The 23,441-nt window shown below is 41.9% G+C and overlaps 1 protein-coding gene and 1 long non-coding RNA gene across 4 annotated transcripts in view; both read left to right on the top strand.

Annotated features, from left to right (window-relative positions):
- Nucleotides 1-23,441, top strand: part of TMEM178B (transmembrane protein 178B) — a 226,811-nt gene that overhangs the window by 85,438 nt on the left and 117,932 nt on the right. The gene's annotated exons all lie outside the window — the stretch shown is intronic.
- On the top strand, nucleotides 1,817-22,885 carry LOC111936813 (uncharacterized). Its single transcript, XR_002868336.2, has 4 exons — nucleotides 1,817-1,918; nucleotides 13,136-13,223; nucleotides 21,733-21,845; nucleotides 22,798-22,885. It is a non-coding gene; the product is annotated as an uncharacterized LOC111936813 (long non-coding RNA).

Here is a 23,441-nt window from a genome sequence, read left to right as displayed (position 1 = left end):
TTATTTTTTGGGACAGGTATGTATCTGGATCTTTTAAAATACTTTAAGTCTCCCTTTCTAACCACTTGTTGCTGTTGTCTTATTAGGCCAGATTCAGCCCTGGAGAAAGCAGGAAAATCAGAAGGGAGTTGGCCCGTTTTATGTAATGTTGTATCTGTCACGTGGAGCTGGAGTCAAGGTGTGGATGGAAGGAGAGAGATGGGCCAGTGCACGTATACATTTGTGCTTGCCACAGCCCTGCAGAGGGCAGCTGGAAGTTTTATTACCTGATCCATTTTCCTGGAGGAGAAAAGGAATTGATGTGTACTAGACTTGGCACTGGGGAGCTCCTTAGCTGATTGCTGCTAATTTAATTATTGGGATTTTTGTTAACCCTTTGGAAAATGAAGACAGATCTTGTTTTACATTAACATTCCATGAAGAATGTATAAGCATAATAACTAACAACTCGCAACCAGGGAGTGCCCGAGGGATTAATCTTGTAGTCAGGGGTTTCTTCAGGACACTTGATTTAAACAGATTGCTTGCACAAAATATCAAAGGTGTTTTATTTGGAATTAGTTAAGTGGCTAGAGATAAATTTAGAAGTGTAGCTCCTTATCCACACATACCAGTTCAATTTTGGAAGTGTGTGTGGGGGTTGAGTGTTCTTTAAAAACAGTCTGGCTGAGGCATTTCTGGTCTATTCAGGCAGAAATTTTTAGCTACAATCTCAGGGGTTCTGGGCACAGACTGATGTTGCCTCTCTCACAGAGAAAGAGCCTTAAAATGTCTGGATAAACCCTTCTCCAGTTCCCAGTGATTTCCTTATGTTGCAGTTGTCTACATTTTCCTTTGCCATAAATATTCTACAGAACAACTTCTCTTTTTTTTATTCTCCAGTATTCCCTTTTCAACCTAGAAGCACTTTCATAAGGTTTCTCATAGGGCAGTTTGAGCAGAACCATGCTGATATCTAAGAATATTAACTTGTTTTTTTTCCTCACAGTTCACGTCCCATCTTCCAGACGAGGGGTTTGTTTTTCCCACTGAGCTTATTTAAACTATTCCATGCAGAATAAGGCTGCCTCTCTTCTTGCACTTCTGCTCTAGCAGATCCTCTTGAGTCCTAAATCCCCTCTAGTCTGGGGGATGACAGTGATGCCAAGAGCATTCTTGATGTTTGGTCCTCAGTGCTCTGCTCATTACAGGACTGTGTTGCTGTTATTCTGTTGCTTCAAGCAAGGACTCAAAGGCATAAACTTTTTCCTTCCACATGGTATGATTGCCCAAGTTGAAGTGTAGATAATAAATGCTCCCCCTGCTCCAAGGACTACAGCCTTGTGTTTTCATTCCTGATAGAACCTGTTTCTTTGCAGTGACCCTTGCTTACTGTCTCCCTTATAGCTGTAGCACACACACTTGTAGATATAAATATATATATATATAATATATATATAAGTATATATAAATGTGACTGAGGGAAAACTTACGTTGCCTGTAAGTCCCATGTGTGCAAGAGGTGAATATAAAAATTTGGTTTCTATTAATGCTAACTATAAACACTGTTTTCTACACTGAGAACCGGGGAACTCAATGCAAGTGGTTATTCTGAGGGCTGGGTGGTATCTGTAACTTTTATCACAAGTGTTGACACATTGCACAATTTCTCTATGCCTACTCAAGGTGTAGTGCCCTTAATGGGTGTCTTAAGATTGACACAGAGATGCTGTTGGTGAGAACACATCTGAGCTTTACCCTGTGCTCAGACAGGAAGAGCAATTGCCTCAGTGTGGGGAGACAGACGCTGTCCCTGCTCTTTCTGTGAGCTCACAACTGTTTCACACAGCTACCTATGCAGTTGGCACCTTGTAGCAGTCTGAGAAGAGAGGCCAAGAGCTGAATCAATCAGGAGACTGTGCTGGGCTCAGTCTGGCAGGTAAGCTCCCTCCTGGTCACAGCTGAGATGAGTTCTTGCTCATTTTAACTGCGCTTCCAAGCTGCCACCCCAGGAGCTCTTTCTGCTGTGTAAATAAACTGGGGACTTCAGTACAGCAAATTTTCACCCACGCTAAACTACACAACAACAGTTACTTGGCAATGTTTTTCATCATCATCCTGTACTTTTTTGCAAGTATTTACACTGCTGGGAGAGTTTGTCTGGATTATACTGGCTTGTGAAAAGGGGGAGAGTTTTAATAGAGAGAGAGAGAGAGAAGGAGTAGGCTTGGGATAACTTTATTTGAGATAAACCCCAGCAACTGGGTTCTGAAGAGGGTTCCTGAGCCTTTTCTTGAAATGTAAAGGGCATGCTTGAGCTGAATTTTTATATAATGTTGCAGTTTTATCCCTCTTATCAGCAGATTTCAGGAGGGAAGGGTGACTTTACGCAGTGTTTCTTAGCAAGCTGGGAAAGAGAGCTGGTAATAAAGCTGCACCACCTGAGTGGCAGGTATGAGGCACCTACCATGTGTGGGCATATTGAAAAATATTTAATGAAAAGCAGATTTATTTTTCCTTCCCGCTGTTTTTAAAATCTCATAAAATACAGTTTGGCTGGTGGAAGCAGGCAAGGGCGTTCCTATGCCATGCATATTGGATTTGGCTCATGAGTACTTGGGTACAGCATCCTGGGATGGCTGCACTTTTTGAGGCTTTTAGATTATGAGTCAGCAGTACTGGAGGAACTAATTAAGGAATAGAAGTGTTATGTCATCAGGGGCACCATACATCTTTTTACTTGTTTGCAACTAGAAAGCATCTCATCTGTCTGGAAGTTTTGGCCAAGTGCTTTGGTTAGTGCAGTTGAAAAAGACATATTCATGGAATTACTTAAAAAGAGGAAATGATGTGTCTCATTCAAGCCTATTCATTGTAAACTGTTTCTGGTCCTTTAAAATGACATGAGAGATCTTTCTGGCTTTTCACCAGTCTTCAAAAACTGACAGCTCACCAAGGAGGGGAGGAGAGAATACGGTGTGGTCTTGTGCTGCTCTGTAATCCCAGCCTCACTCCCTGCCAGCTTGCTGAGGCCCAAGTGTCTCACAGAAGGCAGAAAGGCCTTGCATTTTTGTCATGATACAGATGAGAGTGTTTGTTACTGACATGATCTTTGCACAGAAGGTGCCTCCAGTTTTGACACATACTCTTTGAAGGAGGGTACCTGTTTCTGGTGTGTTAACACTTCCCTTTTAATTTCTTCATTGTGAATATTACTTTTCAGATAGGCTTTTTTAAACACAGAACTGCATTCCGTCCTTCTACATTTCCTTCTACATTTCTTGCTGTGATTTCACAGCAAGATTTCACAGCCAAGCTAAGTTTATAGTTATTGAATGTCAATAACAATGTATATAAAAGAGACAGAGCAGGTGAGTGTGGCATGCTGGATGAGCAGGGTGGTAGTTTTGTTTTGAGGACTGATAGAAGTATCTTCTATTGAAGGCTGTCTTTGTTGTCAGCTGCTGAGGATGCTACTAATGCTTAAGAATTCTTACAGAGAAGCTTGGGTTTCTATATGACTGTATTATTTCTTTTGTTTTTTAAGGGTGTGTGCACCAGAAAGAGCAGTTGGTTATCTTCATTTTTACTATGTACACCTCTTTTGTACAAAAACCCCCAGCAACTCAGAAATTGCTGACAGCTTTGGAATTTGTGAAGGGCAGAAGGCTGGTACCTTTATGTACATAGGGGAAGCTGAGCCTCAAGGTAAATCAGGTCAAAAATTAATGAAAAGCCTTTATGATGTGATGCCCCTTTAAAGATTTGACATGCAAATATTGTTCAGAGGAGGAAGATGTCCATAGCACAATTAAGCAGAGCAAATCTTTGCTAGCAGCTGAGCACAGAAAACTGGCACCACTGAATCTGCACAAACTCCAGTGCATTCTTGGCTGAGATGTGTGTGTGGGAAAGTGTTTGCTTCAATGACTATTTTTGACCTATTTTGTGAATAAATAGGACTTGTGCCTCTAGAGCTTGCAATCTGGCAACTTCCAGAAGCACTACATTAGCAAGGAGAAGAAAACAATTATTAATAAATACACTTCAACAGAAAAATTCTCCTTCCCCAGCTTTCTAAATTCCATATTTAGACTGATTTTGTGTGAAATGCAACTCTAAGATTACCTTTTTTTAAACAAACCCTTATTATTCATAAAAAATCTGATACCAGGATTTTGTTCCTCAGTTCCACACAGGTTGTTAGCAATGAGATAGGGGATGAAAGAGCTGTAAAGAGGGAATCTTTAGACAGAAAAGGATCTGTGGGAAGAGCAGCAGTGTTTTCTACCTGCTTTGGTTTCCTGATTGAATTTACTTAAAATTCAATCCAATTGCAAAATTCTTTAAATCAAACCTTTGTTCTGAAATACAAGGTGGGTGTTTTTTGCAGGAAGATAGGAAGGGAAGTTATCAGAAATAGATTAGCCCATAGTTGCTTTGATGTACAAGGCACAATTCAGTTTATTAATTTTTTGTGTTAGCGTAGTAGAGTAGAACTTGTTTGCATGCATAGAACAAGTGGGTAGTATAACATCATGTATGAGAGAAAGCATGAACTGGAGCTGCTGTTTAAATGAACCAAGTTTGACTGTTCTAGCTATGAATAATAAGAGTGATGGGAGAATGTTTTTTCGTTAAAAATCCTGACAAAAAAAAAAAAAAGAAAAAAAAACCCACAAAAAACCTGTTGGCATTTCCCAGCAATACTTTTATAGTGTTCAGGCAAAACTCTTTTGTGTCTTACTCTTTTATGATTACAGATTCCCAAAACCTCTCAAACTTCAGTTAGATACTGAAAAGACTTCAGCAATTTTTTCTCTAACAAAACCTTTTTTTTTCTTCAAGGAAAGAGAATGTTTTCTATGTCTTTTTGTCAAAAATCTAATTATCTATTTAAAAAGATGTTTCAACAGAAATATTTTTATAATTTCTGAGTAATGCTGAGTTAAAAGGTTCCCCACTTTAAAACATAATCATTTTTCTGAACATACTTTCCAGGAAGCTGTAATAGCATGTATAAACAACCAGGTGCTCTGAAGAGCTGACAGGGTCTGCACATATTTTGTTTCAGATTTATTTTTGTACCTTTTGCTGGGTTTTTGTTCTGAGGTAGTCAAGACAATACAGCACTATCCTGAATCCAGAATGATGTGTTCATTGAATGGTGGGGCACAGTGCAGGCTCCCCTGAGCAACACAAATTCTATTCATGCCACAGTGCAGTGAAAAACCAGAGGAAGCCTCACCTTGCTCCTGGGGCAGCAGAAATGCCTCCCTGGGGCTCTGTGCCAGCACTGAGGAGCTCCCAAACACGGGGAGCTGAGCAAGTCTGTCCCCTGCTGCCTCCCCCACCTCTGCACAACGCTCCAGTGTTTCTATTTCTGAGTTTAATGGTGAGTTTCAGCTTCTCCCTATCCCTGGGATGGATTTACCCTTAAGCCTTCTTCTCCAATTAGGCTGTTTCTAGATTGCCATATATCAGGCCTGTCAGAGCCTTTAAATCTCTCTTCTAGGTCACCTTCTTGCCTTTCCCCAGGGGAGTATGGCAAACCATACCTCCCACTGAGCTTTCCTACACATATGCTAATGAGATGCTATTAGTGCCACCTTCTTCCCCAGAGACTAGGGTGGAATAAAGATTTTGGGAAATAGGCATTTCTGGCTTCTTCCCTGGCTCTGAATTTCCTCTTCCAGTGGTTTTTACCAGCTCAGTTGCTATTTCTGGGTGTCTGTAGTGCTAAAATTGAAATGATAACACTTCCCTACCTGACAGGCTAGAGGCGAGAAGTGGTTGTAAGGATTAGTTACCTAAGGGCTACAGCATGCCAAATGTTATTAATAATGCAAAGCAAGAAAAGTTCTGAAAGAGAAATTAAATTCTTGCTTTTTTGCTTCAAAGGAGAGGTTTACCAGAACACCGTAAAGAGCCTGACTTCTAGTCAGGTGGATTAGCTGATGTCTTATGGTATTACAGATGTACATGAAATAGTGGGAGAGTGGCAGGCCTTGAAGTGTCTCGCACATCTGGGTCACTCTGCAGTGTTCAGCACATTACTGAATGAGAGGAGGTCACTCCTGCCCTGGAGGTGCACCTGCCAAAAGGGTCTTAGGTCGTTTTCTTCATTTGCTCAGATAATTACATACATCCTTCATTTTTAGAAGTATCTCCTAGAAAAGCCAGTAGAAGCGTGAGAGAGGAAAAGACTTGTGTGCAGTGTAGGGGTAAAGCAGAGATAAGAGGAGGGAAGGATGGCAAAGGACAGAAAAGGAGCCAGTGACCGTATAGACTGAGATAGAGGGGAAAGGACAGGGCAAAAAAGAGAAGTAAGGACGGGTTGAGCAGCACAAGCTAAAAATAATCAGTGAAGGGAGTGAAAATTGGTTGCAAAGGATGGAGTGTCAAAGTGCAGGAGACAGCAAGGAAGAGTGAGTCAGGGAATAAAGACGAGAGGAAGAAAATGCGTTTATTATCTCTTTTTATCTGACAGTACTGAAAGCCATGTAAAACAGTGATTACCCTGCTTCATGCAAGTCTCTGCTTAAAAAGTGGTAAGGAAAATGAATATGACTTCTGAGGAGAGATAGTCCTCTGTTCTGCCATGGCTTGGGTGCTGGAGCAGTTCCTGCTTCTCTGCTGGTTCTCTTCTCTCACATCTGAGCTGCTAGCATGCCCATCACCTCCCTGCTTGTGTCATGCAATGTTTAGAGGGGGTCTTATCCATGCCAAAAAGGGCAGCACTGGAAGTGCTCATAGGAAGCACCCAGGAGAGTGTTGCTTGATTAGTTCATTCTATTCATTAAGAAAAAAAAAATAATAAAAAAATTAATAATAATAAAAAAATATATATATATCTATGTGCTGCATATTAAATCTGTTTGGGCAACATCTGGTAGTGTAAGGGGTTGGGTTCATGCCTCTGAGCTATTTCCTTCAGCACTGACACCTGTGGACCTTGGGGGATTTCTCTGGACAAAATCTCGTTTTGCTGTGCTGCAGCCCCGCTCCCTGTCACGCTCATTAACACTCTGCAAGGGGCACTGTGCACCGCCACGTCCCCCTTGGAGCTGCCACAGCCATCTGTGGTCCTCGTGTTTGCCACTGCTGAAAGCAGGCAGTGCAATGCCAGAGACCAGCTTCACTCCTACCAAAGTCACTGGTGAATTGGAAGAGTGCAGCACACGAGCTCCAGCCAGGAAACAGCAGGGAAAAAAAATTATTTGGTAGCCTGGTAGGAGTTACAGTAGTCCTAGAAGATGCTCTGGGGTTATTTTATCTCTTTCATCCCAGAAAGTGCAACTCCTTGTGTCTCTGGGATTAGAGAGGGTTGATTCCTCTGTCAACCCACTGGTTTAGCACTGGAGAGTCAGTCTCTGACTCCTTCATTTCTCTTCCATCACTCCAGCAAACCAGTGGAGCAATCTGGGCATGCTGAAAATGGGTCCCTGCTCCTTCTTTTTCATTTGAATAGGCTTTGACCTTTGTTGAGTGGAGACAGTGGTGTAGTAGAAATACAGTGTTGGCTATAGGGTCCAGCTGCTGCTTCCATAATTTTGTTTAATTTTCAAGGATGAAGAACTTTAGCTTATGTTCAGCCCTGAGGTAATGGGTGTCAATCACTACCACTTGATAAGCTGGACAGATATTGTTGCTATCAGATCCACTCGTTTTAAAGCATGCTGATAACATGTCTTGCTGACAATCAGGATACCAGGGAACCAGGATCATAAAAAAGAATCACCTTCCTAGAAGTGAGCTGGAAGGAGAGGCAGTGTGCAGGCTTGATTTTAGTCTCGAGTTCCAAATTTCATCACTGATGCCTGCTGATGTGGCTGTGTGAAATCCATATAACTGCAGCACCTCAGCTGTTTTCTGTAGAATTGGGATAATGCTGCTTCCCTGATTTATGTCATTACAAGGTACTTAAATACTATGTAAATGAAGGTCCTGTAAATAATGCAGAAGTGTAGATGAACATAACTGGGGAAAGATGAGCAGAATGAAAAGTTCAACCTGAAGCAGAATTTCGGTCTGCTGAGCGGATGTATATGGGAAAGTCCATAAACTGTAGTTATTTTCTGAGTCAAGCTAGTTGATTAAACATAAATCTCTAACACTAGATAATATTAAACATTTATGAAGTTGGTTCAGCTTAATTTTCTGGCATTCAAGTTATTCCTGAAGAAATCTTTCTCTAAGAGCATGCCTTAGGTTCAAACCCTGTATCTTAACCCTGTGTTTTGATCTAGGCCTGCTTCTGGATAGTTAGGACTGAATTCTGCTTTCAGGTACGTAAGCACAGCTCTCTAGGATGTTGGTCAGAACTGGAGCTGGAGAGCTAAATTTGCTCTAAATGCTTAAATATCTAGGTATCTAAACAATTTGCTCTAAATTTTCTTAATTTATTTTTCATAGCATCAGAATTGTAAAAATAACATTTAAAAACAGAAATAGAAAGAGTATTTGGTGATAACACACATTTTTTCTGCCGAGGGAACTCAGAGATTAAAGAACTGTAACACTCTTTAGTTTCCAGGACTAACTAGCTTCAAGTTGAAGTGGTAGCTGTGCTTATGAGATGGGTGGGTGGTGTGATGAGCCTTGTCCTGTGTGCAGGGGGAAGCTCTGTGGTCACAAAGCCTGCCAGGACTTGGCAGAAAGCTGCAGTTGCTCAGGGTATCACAGCACAGAGAGCCCAGCTATGACCCTGTGAGAGGCAAACACAGTCCGTCAAGTAGAGGCAGTGCATGAAGCGTGGCTGTGGGAAGCATCCTCTGTGAAAGCTTCCAGTGGTACACCAAGAAGAGATCCAAGTGTTGCTGCTTTCATGTTTCACTGCAGGATCTGCAATTTCATCAAAAACTTCCCTAAAGGGAAGCTGGAAAAATCTAGCTGTGAATATAAAGGCAGAAGCAAGTGCTTAACCATAGGCAGTCCTATGTGAGCGTGATCTGAGTATAAGCTATGAACAGCACCCAAAAACTCTTGATACTCTTATTTTAGGCATGATGGTTTCAGGATATAATTGCATCAACTCTTGCAAGAAGAGATGATGTTTTCAGGAAGAGGTCATGTGTCTCCCTCGGAGAAGGGGTTGTGTGCCTGACTGCATCTTGGTGTTTCTATCAGTTTCTCTAACAAAAACCTTCATTTTTCCATCAAAGTTCTCACTGCTCTTCTACTCTCACAGGTATTGCAGAAAGTCCAAGGAACAGACAGAGAGATAGTAATACTTGTCTATGGACATAGCAAAAACCAACCTGGAATTACATTGACATTTAAGGCTTCGAAAGAACAGGGAAATAGAGCTGTGTTTATCAACTGTTTAAAGGAGAAAAAGCCAACAGAGGCAGCAGTGCTGGTTTGTTTTGTTTTTTTTTTCCCACAAGTAACACAGTCTTGAAAGAGCAAAAATAAGAGTCAGTTTAATCCCAGTGGTAAACTGCTGGCATATTCTTCATTCTGATTTCTTTCCTAGATGAATGTAATACACAGTGGTGGTAAAAATGCAACACTTGAGGATGAATTTTGCATTATGGCTGGACAGCAGGACAGAAAAGCTCTAAAGAGCAGTTTTTTGGGCACTAGTGAAATTCTGGTTCTGGATGTAAAGGGAGCTTGGAGCTTTGTATAAATGACTGTGAAAGAGCTAATAAGTGGAGCCAGACTTTTGGCATGAAAATGAAAATTTCACTTTGCTTTTCTAATATTTTCTGATATTTGTCAACTTTCTTGAGGGATACGAATAACATTCCCATCCTTTGCCATTATGCCATGAAGTATATGTGGGATGGAGACACATTATATGACTGTCACTTGAAATGTTCTTCCATTGTTCCTTGTTTCCAGTCGGTGTAAAATTAACCTGGCTTTAATACCTTATTTGAAACACCTGCACAATGTTGGATAATGTCTCCTTTGCCCTGGGAATTGGTTTGTTTTTTTTTTTTTTTTCAGTTAGCAGATGCTTCCTCTGCTTGTTTTGGAGCTCGAAAAGATAACACAACATAGGACCTACATAAACAGAGAAAATTACTCTTTCAACGTTTCTTGGCAGCAGTTGTAGATTAAATGCACATGAATGTCCTCTCACAGATGTAGAGGTGATATTAAACTGAGAAGTCATGTGATACCAATTAAATACGTATGTCAGCTGGCTTCTGTTCAGTAATTTATTTTTTCTGAGAGTATTCCAGCATCTTAAAAAAATTAAATACCAACACTAAATAAAAAATAATCCTCTTGGCAGAGTAATGATTCCCCTCCTACCATGATCTTATATTTTTTTTTTCCTGCCAGGTAGTTAACATGGCCTAGAATGGTCATAATTTTGTGCTTTGGACAAAATGATAGCATGTGGTGAAAGTCAGGTAACTTGCAGCCATGCAAAGCTTGAGATGGGAGCAGTGTGTGGGAAATCACCCTCTTTTTCCTGTGGGAAAAATTCTTTCCTACAGCTTTCAGAAAGTCTGAGATAAGACTGAAGATATTTTTAGAATTGAGAGCTATTTCTATGTCCCTTCTTTTATTTTCTTTTCCCCCCAGTTTTAACAGCTCCTTCTGAGCCCTCTGTGGTTGGGGTGGTTGTAACTAAGACACCTGGTGCTTGTGCTGAAAAAAATGAGTAACACAGTCCTAGCAGCACTTTAGAAAGCTCTTTGTATTCTAAAAAGACCTTTTTTTTATCGTGGAGCACATAGAGAATATATGATAGTATAAAGTTTTGGAAGTAGGCTGTGAAGTCTACTTCATATGGAACAGAGACACTGCAGTTCATGATGTTGTCACTCCAAGTCTTGCACTGTGCATGTTTCTATCTGTAGTGTGCTGTTTCCTGCCACTTTTCCTTCCTCTCTGTCATCTCCTCACTGCTGCCAGACCAAACTTTGGGTGCCTGTACAGTCACCTGGACCAGGGATCTGTTCCTCTTTCATAAGGACCCACAGAGGGGAAACAAAATCCTTATTTTTCCTCGGAATCAGTTTCCCAGCCCAGATTATTGGAGAGGCCCAAGGTCCATGTAACATGCAATGGGGCAGTGGTGTGAGAGCAGGGGAAGTGGCTTTGCTGTGTCCAGGCAGGGCTGCTCATACACGTGGGCACTCTGAACTGGTGTTGTTTTGCCATCTCTGCGCAGTTTTTCACTGGGATATCTAATCAGATCAGCAAGGGAAAAGGCATAAAGACCCATACCTGAATGTGACAGTTTTAAATTAAATGAAATGTTGAGCCCACATAATGGAACCACTTTCAGTAAAGGATTACAGCCACTTACTCCCCCTAAACCAAGACATTTACTTTCATGCCTATGAGCTAGTAGGACACAAAAAAGACCAGTTTAGCCTTTTGTGTAACCTCTGCCAGCCAGACAAATTAATTTAATCTTCTCCTTGAAGCTATGTCTCTTCCACACTTTCCTTTTTGACTATTAAATATGAAAGGACATATTTACTTGAGGTGTTTTCCAGCCCATATCCTCCAACCTTCACAAGGGGCCAAGCCACAGAGCCTTTTAGGGCAAGGCCCTGCCCTCACTCCAGCATCACGTCCTTCCTCTGTGCCATGAGCAAATATGAAGGTTGTAGAACTGGAACTCCACCCTGTAGGCCTTGCACGTGTCTGGGTTGTTAGTGGCTAATCTGCACCTTGTAAGTCCAAGACACAAGAGGCTTGGTCCATAAATCTGAGTTGTGCCTAGGATGAACTTCTGACAAAACCTGTAGATATCCCGTACTGCGTGTTTTCTGCTGGGAGTCATCTGAAGTATTTTTCTTTGGTGAGTGATATGGAAACAAGCTCAGCCTGATTTAACTTCATAGTATTCTTGCTGTCTGCAGTGTTTCTCCCTAAAGCTTTGAAATAATGGCAGCATTATGTATATGTATGTCTATTAAACCTCTGTGTACATACATGTATTTGTTAGTACGGCACATGTGTATGCAAACGGAGGGACAATGTGCAACAAAATATCAGATTGTGCATCCAAAAGAGGATGTGCTCTATATTCTGTACTTTATTGTACTCTATAGATTTTTAAGCTATTGCTGAGAGGTGCTAGAGCCCTGAGCCTGAATTAGGCACCTTCTAAAACTGCTGTAAGCTTTGGCAATCTTTGCCACCATCCTCATCCTTCCTTTGGCGGTCTTTTTATGGGTTTGAGTAAGGAGGAGAATAACTGTAATAAAAGCCATTACTTTTTCCTCTTCTCCCTCCTCTGGCTGAAAACCTATTGAGGCTCAGAGGCTGTATGGAATTTTTTTCTAATCTGTTGCTGATTGTTTGTACCCTTGAGGTACACGAGGCTTTGTATCTCTTCCTGACAGAATTCCCACAAAATGTAGGGAATCCTTACCCTAGAAGTCTATTTCATGTGAGAACTGATATAGTATTTTCCATCTGGTGAGCTCAGGATCACGTGGAGATCCCTCACACACTGTGTATGGGGGTGCAGGTGAGTTCCTGTATGCACTGAGGCAATTTGGTCAATGGCATTCTTCCATCCATTTTAAGATTCTTATTCTCTTTCTCTGGTCTCTGCCTCTTTTATAAAAGGGACAAAATATTTATGGTTTCTTTAGAGGGTCCTTTAAAATGTTAGTTTATGATTTTCCTTTTTAAGTGTACACCTGTGCTGCCTATTATTTCATGTTTATTGTCTTTTTCAGATTTTTCAAACCCGAGTTACATAGATTTTTGACTGATGACTGTTTTACTGGCACGTGGATATTTGACACTGAAACAATAACAACAATAAAGTATCAATATGTGAATGAGAAAGTTAAGAGTGAAGAATGTGTATGAAGGGGGTCAAGAGACAATCAATGAATCTATACAGCCTTTTGTAGAGTCAAGTGGGCTCACTCTTCCTTGTGTGAAGGCTCTTCCTCCACCTCCAAGCTTGCTTGGAACCATGTTTGGGCTGAGCATGGGGTAGGGGTGGAAAGTAGTATCTACTTAGGAAAGATTATTTAGGCATATACAGGAAAAGGAGGAAGCTGGGAACAGAGTTTATCTTGTTTGTTTGTTTGTTTGTTTTCTAGAGAATTAATAGCCAAGCTGCAGATAACCAAAGAAAACTTTTCCTGCTTTTGAGACTTGTCTTTTTACCTTCGTTGAGCACAGAACTGGAGTTAATGTTACCTTTGCTCTCTGTTAGGGAGGTCTGCTGGCAGAGATGGAAGGGTTGGTGCTGAGCAGGCAGGTGTTTCACAGAAGCAGAACTTGACATTGTCCAGGCTGTAAAGGTTTGTGAAGCTTTCCCCTTAGGGTGAAATGATCTCCATTTGCTAATTGTAAATCAGAATTCAGGTTTTCGTATGGAGGGGAAATAGCTCTTAGGCCATGTTAATTTGGGACATAGTACCATTCCAGTAGCTTAGAATTACAGCATAACCAAAGCATATGTGCACCCATCCATCCAGTGTTGATCTTGAGGAGGAGAAGTAGCTCTGCAAAGTCTTTGGAACCACCAATGTATCCTAAAACTATTTTTTCTGGATGTAATTTAATAACATGTACGAGTCTGCTTCTTTCTGCTTTTGCATAGCTGTCTTTCTACGTACTGATGAGCTATTTATACACAAGGTCTTTGTTCCCTATTTGCTGCTGGTTTATATTAACTCCCTGGATCTTTACAGTCTCAGATGAGGAAGGCGCTGGCCTTAAATAAAAAGGTTTCTCCGCAGTATGTGTGATGTGTGCAGTTCTAGGGCTTTGGATTGTGCATGTGATCCTGGGCTTTAATCAGAAATGATTAGATTTAATGCTGTGCCACACCACAGCACAAGGTTTTATGGTAGGTGGGCAGTGAGAAGAGCATCACTTGCTCTCTGGGATAAACACAGCCTGCCCTGTGTTGTCAGGTATCTTCACCTCATGTTGCTGCCCAAATTCGTGTCATTTGTTGTAGTCCCTGTGGGATCTCTGTGTGAAATGGAAGCTGTGTTTGCTGGGGTGCGTGTCTGGTGAATAGTCTGAAGGAGGGGAACAAGATCTTGTCGAAGCCAGCTGTTTCTGGAGCCGCTGCTTATGGGAAAGGCAGGGATCGTGTTACCCTTCACCCACACTGGCGTTTTGCTCCCGGTCGGGCCCCAGCACAAACACAGTGTGATGAGCCCCGTGTCCGGCGTTTGTTGATTATCCTGCCTTTTTACCTGGCTGAGTCCTTCCCAAGCACCACGAGATGGCAGTGCACTTGCTCTGCTGCAGGCGACGCGCAAAACCTCTTCCGAAGGGAAAATCGCTGCACTTCACTCACCCCATGTACCCCATGTGCTTCAGAATCAGTGAACACCTATCATCCTGCTTGCCCTGAAAGCTGGGGATGAATCTGCCCCTGGCAGGGCTTGTTGCGCTCTCTTATTCTGCTGGGGTACGGCTAGAGAGGAGGAGAGGGTTTGCAGAGGGAAATTGAGAAGTGGCAGAGCTTGCTTTGAATATTTGTTTCTTGTGCTGCCAGGCCACCAGGCTGTCCTGGCTGGAGAGGAGGTGTTCCCTTCCTTCAGCTCTTTTGGTTCCAGGGCTGCCCCAGCAGCATACAGACAACATCTTCTCAAAGGATGTTTTGGAAAATGGTCTGCAGTCCCCTTTTGAAGGGGATTTGTGCTCTTTTCTTTCTGTTCTTGCAACCCTTTAATGATGACTTAAGTTGGTCTTTCCTTCCCTGCCCCCTTCTGACAGGCTTTTTTAATTGCTCCTTGTCTCTTTGAGTTTCTTTGCTGCCTTTGGTATTAATTGATTTCGCTTTACAGTCCCTTTAGCAGGAACCATAACAAGGAGTCCCAGGGCGGCTTTTGAGATGTGTTACTTTGCATGACAAGTGCGGGGCTTCAGTCTTTGTCCTGTTCCCAGTCCAAGATGACTTTGCCAGTGGAGCAAACTGGGGCCAATGCCCATTGCTGAATACAACTTTGGAGCACCACAAGTTTAACAGCAGAGCAGGGAGATGACCAAGTGGTGCCTTGCTGCTCTGCCATGTGTGTGCCCTGCCATGCCATCTGTTAGCACTACCTAGGGCTAATCTGTTTAATTTTCAGGCCATCTAATGGTATGACTGTATTAAGTCTGGAAAAAGCAGGTCTCTTTGATTTTTAGTACAGGTCAACTCATTTTTGCTATTCTGAAACAAGTTTAAAGCCAAGAACTGGCATCCAGGTTCCTGGGAAACAAAAAGTTGAATTTGGGCTCACTAATCCCTTGTGAGGATAACGAGATTTTCTCCATTTCCTGCAAAAGATACAAAGGCTGATGTACAAAATTATGTGGTCAAATCACATCCAGAGAACAAGTACTGAAACTGTGAACACTTTTTTTCTTGTGCTCAGTCCTTTAAGAGAGGTATCCCTTTAAGGGGAATACCATCCCTATTAAAAATGACCCCCCCACACTTCATAGATGTAAATGATAAATAGATGTAAATGGTAAATGCAGTGAAGTAGGAAGACCACACTCTTACTTTCAATTCAGGAGGTAACTCCCCCTTCTCTGTTCCTTTTCTTTTTTTTTTTTTTTGTCTTCTTCCTTATCATATTGTGGTGGGTTTAGCATTGGCTAAAAATTTCATTTACTCATTTCTTGCTGTGAGAAGGACAAAACAGGCTCAAAATTTAAAAGGTATGAAGGAACCTTTATTAACAGGACTAAAAGAATAAGAAGCATTAGAATAATTGCCATGGGTTGCTTCTTCCTTCTTACTAAGTATCAATTAATACAAACCCAGCACACTTATGTTCCATCTTCTCATCTCTTTTTGGTTCTTTTGTCTTTCAACACCTGTCTTAAGTCTCCTTTTCATCTTTGGTTTCCTTCTCCTCTTCCACTACTTATGCTCTCCCTTCATGGAGACGGTCACCCAGGGCCCATGAGCAGTGGGAGCATCTCCCAGACTGGATCACTTTGGGAGCATCTGCTTTCTCTCATTTTTTCTACCCTCTCCTCCTGTTTTAGCAATAGCAGCATGAGCAGAAGTCAGAACCTTCATCAGAGGGTAGCAGTTAGGGCTTAGGCTGCCACACGGATTCATGGGGTAAAGCTGGGGGAGCAGGCTACAGAGTGACAGAAATGCAAAGTCCCAATGAAGAGAAACAACTGCTGTATTTTGGAGCTAAGGAAACTGAGTCCCATATAGTTTAGACATTTCACACAATCTCATAAAACAAACCAACTGTAGAGCTGGAAGGAGCAGTTAAAAGCTAATGTGGCAGCATGGCTGGTGCCAACTAATCTGTGATAAGATGGTAGTTGATTCCTAGCCCCTAGTTCTGGAATGTGGCACTTGATATTTTCTCTCTAGACACACAAAAAAATTGGAAGAGCTTCTTTCTACCCTTTCTTGCCTTTTTATTCCTCTCTGCAAGATCTGTTTACATATCTTTTTCTCAGGCAGGGTTTGCTTCACAGCACTGTTTTGGCCAGGCTCAATTAGAGCAGTAAATAGCTGTTTTCCAATAGGTTCCATGTAGTCCAGCTGCAGTTTGTTGGATTTATTCTGTTTCAGTATGTTGTCCATTTATCTCCTGTGCTGTGTAGTCCCCATTGTGGAGATGCCTCTGGTTTGGCATTCTTTCAGGATATGTTACTTCTTGAGCCCAGTGGTTGGAATTTACTTGACAACCTGTGCTTGGCATTAGGCCCACCCAGCAGCATGGGGTGCTCTGTAGAGGCAACATTTCCCTCAAAGCCAGAGTTTTATGAATCCACAGTGAACCAGGCTGTCCAGAGGTGACCCAGGGAGAGGAGAGGCTGGCTGAGATGGCAGCTGGCCTGATTTTCTCAAGAAATGGTGAGAAGCTCTTCCATCCTGCCCCTGCCTCTGCTTTGCAATTCCTTTCAGGGGCTTCTCCTGGCTTCACACTTCCAGCCTCTGCCTTTTGAGAGCTGTTATCACTCTTTGTTCCTGTGACATCTTTATTCCAGTGACATCTTCTAGCCCTCTGTCACCAGGCTGGTCCCCTTCCTGGCAGCCTGTTCCAGCAGCCCCAAAGCAGAGCAGACCCTTTGCTCTAAGAGGCCACCAAATAAGCAGAGCTGTGCTCATTCAGGAAGGCTGTTTTGGAAGCCAGGGAAGGGACAGTGGGAGCTGGGGTGATAACTGCTCTGAGATGTTGTGTCTCACCTCTGCTCCTGCTTCACTCCTGCCCTAAGTGGAGCAGAATCCCTGTCCCTCCTGATCCTGCCCTTTCTCTGCCCAATATGCAAGAGTGGAGCAATGGCCAGCCCTGCCCTTTCCTCCTTTCAAGCCCTTTCTGGCAAGAGAAAGTGAAAAGAGATTTGTGTGGGGAAGAGGGTCAGAGGAGGAGACTTTGTGGTAGAAGTGGGCTGGAAGCAGAAGGTTAGGGGTCTCAGGTTAAACTGAAAAAATGCTGTGTCCCAGAGGATGGGGATAGTGGGAGAGGGCTGAGGGGAAGAGCAGAATGTATACAAATAAAGGGATTTCCTAAAACTCTTTTCTTCTCTCTTGGCCCCTTGTTTCACCATATACAAAGAGCTTTCATCTCATTCCCAGACTTCTTCATCCCTCTGGTATCCACTGCTTCTCAGTCCCCAACCCCAAATATTCTTGTTTGTTGGTCAAAATGTACATTTTACCTACAAAGCCAAAAAGCTTTGAAGAAGCTCTGTCCTGTTGTATAGCTCAATATTATTCTTTCTATTCTGTGCTGCACTGTCTGTGTTTCATCACAGAGATGTGATTTTTAGAGAGTTGTAGTCATGGACTTTCTTCCTCTACTAAATGCTGAGTTGTGTGTAAGGTCTCTGGTGGGGAAAGCAAGGCCATTAGCAAACTGCAGTTCAGGAAAGATATAGTTTATTTAAACTTGCGCCTTGCAAATGCCTAAGGTTGTAATGCTAGATAAGCAAGACAGATCCAAACCTAAATTCTTCCTTCAGTTGGTTTAGGGCCTGAGAAAGTGCTTCCTGCATTGCAGACAAAGTGCAGGCATTCATGAAGAAGCAATTACAAAGATTTTGGAAAGCAGTGACAGCCTACATCCTATGTTGCAGCACAGATATGACTTTTTTACCACCTGGTCAAGTTTTGCATCAGAAAATGTAATATCTGTTTTCTTGGGTGATATTAGCCTTTTGGCATCTCTTGATGTTGGCAATTCTGTGTCCTTCCTGTGCAGTGCTGCTTTTTGACTGTCTTACAAACCTTTTGGGTCTACTGTCAATAGAATGTTCAAGCTTGCCTGTGATAGTTCAAAGCAGTTCTGAAAAGATGAGAAATACAACTTCTGATCTTCTTGAAGGACACTGGTGCATGTCCAGAGTTCAGCCTGTGTCAGGATCCTGTGTCAGCGTGACCCGGTTGGCCAGCAGCAGGTTATAACTGATTTATACAACTGAAGATGCAGAATCTTTAAACATGGGTTATGTCCTTCAAATATAAATATTAGAAAGTAAGAAAATAAGCAATCAGCCTTCTTCATGCAGCTCAACTCACACATTATACCTACAACTGCCTAATTCCCCAAACTTTTTAATAGCCTGATTGCAATCCCATTCACTAATGATTCTTAGAGTTTCCCTGGCTTTGGACTTATGATAAATAAGCTTTCACACTTTCTCAAGCAATTTTAACATCTTCCAGAAAATAACCAGACTTCACATGTAAGAAATCAGCAGGAAAACATCTTGTAAAATATAAATGCATTTTAAAAAATCATAGTTCATACAGCAATTAAAAAACATGACTCAAAACTGAGGTTGTTACCCCTTTACATGCCACTTTCAGGGTTCTGAGCTGTGATGAAAGGTACTTTTTCCCTCTTAATAAGAATGTATTTATTCCATGGGCAGAATGCTGTTTATTAACTCCTTAACTATTTATTTCCTGGGGTTTGAATTGGACCAGATCATATTTGTTCTCCAGTTTCTCACCCTTGATTTTTTCAAAGCAAGTCACTGTTCTTCCTGTCTATGATGAAAATTATGAAAATGAGTCATCAGTTTCCACCTGAGTCTAAAGGCAACCATGGAACCACAGCTTGTGGACATATTGGGATTTGTCTTGATGTTGTACAGGTCTGATGGCTGATTACCAAAATTTCAGTGGCATCATCAAGAGTCACTGCACTGGTGGTCTGCAGCTGATGTAGTAAAGGGGTGAATATGTAGATGCTTTTTTTGTCATTGTTTCTTTTTTCCCCTCTGCAATGAGCAGTGGAAATTGTTTATTTCAACTGGCATATCAGAATCACCTGGCACCCCAGGGAGAAACTTTCCTACACACAGGCCAGCTTTTAAATATTCCTTAATTTTGGTCCTGTTTCTGAAACTGTGCCATGTGATGCCTGACAGAACAAGGATGAAAGCAGTTATAAGAGCTGCAAAATTTCTGGGTGGTGCTTTGTTTTGTTGTGTTGAGTATGGTAGTACTTAGTTCCAAGTTAGATTAGTATTGTACTTAGTGACTGATGCCTGAGAAAATATCACTGCTTGTTTGTCCCAAGATGTTATCCATGTTTTACAGATGAATAAATACTTTGCTGTCATTTAGCAATGTTAACTATTGCTTAAGTCAAAATGTCTTTGTTGTATGATTTTACAAGCCTTTGAATATTTTATAAAGCATTTACTTTCATTTTTGTTGGTACACAAATAAAGAGAGAGTGATGGTTAAAAAAAAATTTAAATGGTTCAGTTTAAGAATTGAGTCTTTCAGTCTAGACTAGTAATTTCTGCAAGGGACTTTGCACCTGTAATGGCTTACAAATTGTCACAAGAAAACCTTTTAGTGAAAGTGTATTTTATAAAAGATCCATTAGCTCAGTACCTTTGCCTTGGTCAAAGAAGGGATTTGCAAAGGATAATAGCTCTCAAAACTATATTCCCTTTTTACATCAGGTTCTGTTTTAGGGAATTAGGTTTCCAGACGCTGGCAATTTTCAGAACATTTTAATGTTCCTCATCTTTGAAAAGTGCCTGTTACACTAGCAGGTGTCAAAATCTGTAGATTCTGTTTATTGCCCTTTACAAAGCACTTATTACTATGATATTTGGAGGCTGTACATGGAGTAAAAAAAATCAGCAACGCTTTCTTGAAGGAGTTGGTGTCACTTGTTATGCTGGCATCTTACGATGTAAAGTGCTGTGTGACTGTGGGAAATGGACAGAGGTAAAAAAAAAAAATATTTGAGGGAAAATGTACAATATAGCTACTTAAAACTGAGCAACCCATGGCTGTAACCACACCAGATGTTGCTGGGGCAGTACTCATGCTGTGACTTTTAGTTGCACCCTATGGCTTAATTCCCTCTGGCCCCAATTCCTGTGTCCCTGGCAGGTAACCCCACCTGTTTTGCAGAGATGAGCATGCTAATAGTGGGTCCACTTCTCCTTTGAGTGAAAGCAGTACTGATATCATCTCCAGCATGGCGGGAAGGGGCTTGGTTTGTAGCTCGGGGGAACAACTGCCTGTTTGGTGCCTCTCCTGTTTGGTGGCTGGATGCTCTGTGTGAGCACCCAGCTGGACAATCACATAGGCAATGGGTGAGCAGCTGGCTCACAAGTCAGGCACCAAGGGATACTGCAAATGAAGCTTCAGACTGGGGTCCTGTCACCAGTGGGGCCCTGCAGGGCTCCATCCTCAGCCCTGTGCTCTTCAACATCTTCATTGATGACTTGGATGTAGGCCTGGAAGAGACGAACTGAGCACGTTTGAAGACAACGCAAAACTGGGAGGAGCTGTTGGCTCCCCAGAGAGCAGGGAGACCCTGCAGAGAGACACTGACAAATTAGGGGACTTGGCAATCACCAATCAGATGAAGTCACACAGGGAAAAGTGCCAGATTCTGCACATTCCTGGAGCAAAGTACTTCCCTCTGATGGCTGGCTCATGCAAAGGCTTTATGGACAGGCAGCAACTTTCCAGTAACTAAAGGTGCTGCTTCTGCCCATACCATAGCATCCTGCAGTTTATTTAGGAAAAAAACTCAAAAAAACCCCTGAAAACACCCCCACCCCAGACAAACAGACTCTCCTCTCCCTCAACACCCTGACCACTTCCACAAACTGACACCTTGGTAAGCAAATTAAGCAAGTTTAGTAGCATCATGTTAGTGGAAACTCCTTTAAGCATTACTTTATAAATTAAAGGGGTTTGTTTTCTTTTTTCCTCCCACAGAAATGTTGAAGAAAACTTAATTTCTAAATCAAAATTTCCTTTTAAAATGTTACATCTATTTTTGGAATTATTTTAAGGGTTGCTGTTAAGACTTACCAGTAAAATTAAAAGTTAGCTTCCTCTAGTTTTAACAACACTGATTTCTGTGTACATTTTTAAGTTTTTTACACAGGGAGTGTCATGTTGACCCTTCATAAACCTGAATCTAGTGCTTGAAGTTCCTTCCAGTTTAATATTCCTGAGATGAAAATAATCTTGACACTGACGTTATCCACATGGGTGGTTAAGACACTAAATATTAGATTGGCTCTTTTAGCTCAAAAATTTTCTCTTTTATTCCCACAGTAGAACCATAGTCCAGTCTGCTGTAGAAATACCAACAATGATATAATCCCAGTGTAGTGGAAGGGTCCCCTGAAATAATGTTCACTTGACATAGTTCCCTCCTTCTCTCATTCTCTCCTTCTCTCCTTCCCTCCAATGGGTCGAGGGTAGGTGGATGCTGGCTGGAATTGACTGTGATGATGAAGTGGACCTTCATTCTGTATTGAAGGCTGATGCTAATTCCTCTTCCCTATTAAGGAACTGCCACCAAAGAGCAAACTTATTTCCTTGTGTTTTGACAGAAGATGAACAATTGCATTTGCAGAAGCAATTTGGGAGAGCGTCAAAGCTGTCAGCACAACCCCAGGTGTCTTTCACTGTGTGTGTTCATGTACAGAAGCTTTTCATTTTGAAGGTACCAGCTTTTTCCTTCCCAAGCATGTCCATGTGATCTGCTGTTTGTGAAAGGATGGACATGTACAGGACTGCAAGGAGTGACTGCAAGTTGCTGGCCAGACTCCTTTCTTTTTTTTGCTAGCTTCAGTGGCTGACAGCAGATTTATCTTCAGGGAAAACGGGAATAAATTCTGATCCCTTGCTGCCTTTTGCCATCTATGGTCCTGTACATCACTGCAAAAGGGACTTCACAGTGCCACCATTTTAATGTGGTGGCATTCTGGCAGGGCCCAGTGAATGGCTCCATGTGGTGTCAGTCTGGTTTTCTTTTTAAATAAAGTGCTTTAGTATGGTGCTGTACAGGAAAGAGCTTCACCAGGGCTGCCGGGGCTGTTGGTTCAGCTTGGTCTCCCTTTTGGTGTGTGGTACAGGACATCTTTGTTGAGAGGCCAGGGGTGATCCTGTCTCTCCCTTTGCTGCAGGTGACAGTGGAGCTGTTTGGGTTGTTCACATGTCCAAAAGGGAAGTTCTCAGCAAGCGGTTGTGCCCAGGGGAGGGTGGACGTGTTGTGCTTGTTTTGAGGTGTGTGTCCAAGGTGAGCTGTGCTTGCTCTGCAGCTGCCATGTTTGTGGAGGATTGATTTATTCTAAACACATGGAGGATGAGGGATGAGGTCTTATTTTTTCAAGGCTCTGTGAGTCAGGCTACTTGGATTCCATTTCTAATCCTGCACCTATTGTCTGTGACCACAGCCTGCTTGCACAACATCTTCGTGCCTCAGCCATCCTGTTGCTAAAAAGGGACTGCCCCTTTTTGCTGTATTGTGATTATGATAATAAAAGTCAAAACTATTTTGAGATCCCAAGCTGAAAGCACTTATGTAAAAGTAAAATGTGTTATTATGTTTTGTTGAAAAACAAAAAAAAAATTGTTTGGAGTTGTGCATTGTTTGAGCAATCTTTTTCTTGCAGGAATACAGGTGAAGATCACAGCTTTTCTCATCACTTGAAAGAGGCAGTTGTAACAGTGTAACAGCACAGTCATCTCCACAGAAAATACTTCAGGTTTTGCCCTTTTATCTTTCTTTTTCAATTCTGAGTTTCTTCCTGGCATGCCCTGCAGATAATATCCCTGCCTGAAGACATGCCCCCCTTCCCAAACCCAAATTTTCATTTTCTCACATCGCTGGCTGTATATTAAGGAGTGGGTGGTAGAGGGAAGGATATTATTTGACAGCTAATATTGTAAATCCTATCTAATATGATTTGTATATGGAAACAGTCATAGCTACTGCTGCTGTGGTTGTGTTGCTGCAGGGAAAATGCAATAAATAGGACTTTCAGAGGAAAAGCAATGAAGAAAGGCCTTGGGATTTCATTTGTTTCTCCTGTGCTACCACTAAATCTCCCTTCCCATGTTACTGAAACAAAACATAGATCTAAACAAATCCTGGCCTTCTATGGACGTCGTACCACACAAAGACGATGTACATGGATACTTGTTCCCATTCAAATTCATCTGTACCATCCTTTGTGGAAAACAATGGCATGATGTTTTATAATACCTTCCATTTCAAGTTCTCAAAGCACTCTCCAAAGACATGAGATTGCTTGTC

Source organism: Cyanistes caeruleus, chromosome 4 (genome assembly GCF_971803275.1).
Source record: "Cyanistes caeruleus chromosome 4, bCyaCae1.hap1.1, whole genome shotgun sequence".
Taxonomy (NCBI): Eukaryota; Metazoa; Chordata; class Aves; order Passeriformes; family Paridae; genus Cyanistes; species Cyanistes caeruleus.
The sequence above is the reverse complement of the archived record's forward strand: the minus strand, read 5'-3'. Positions and strand labels throughout refer to the sequence as shown.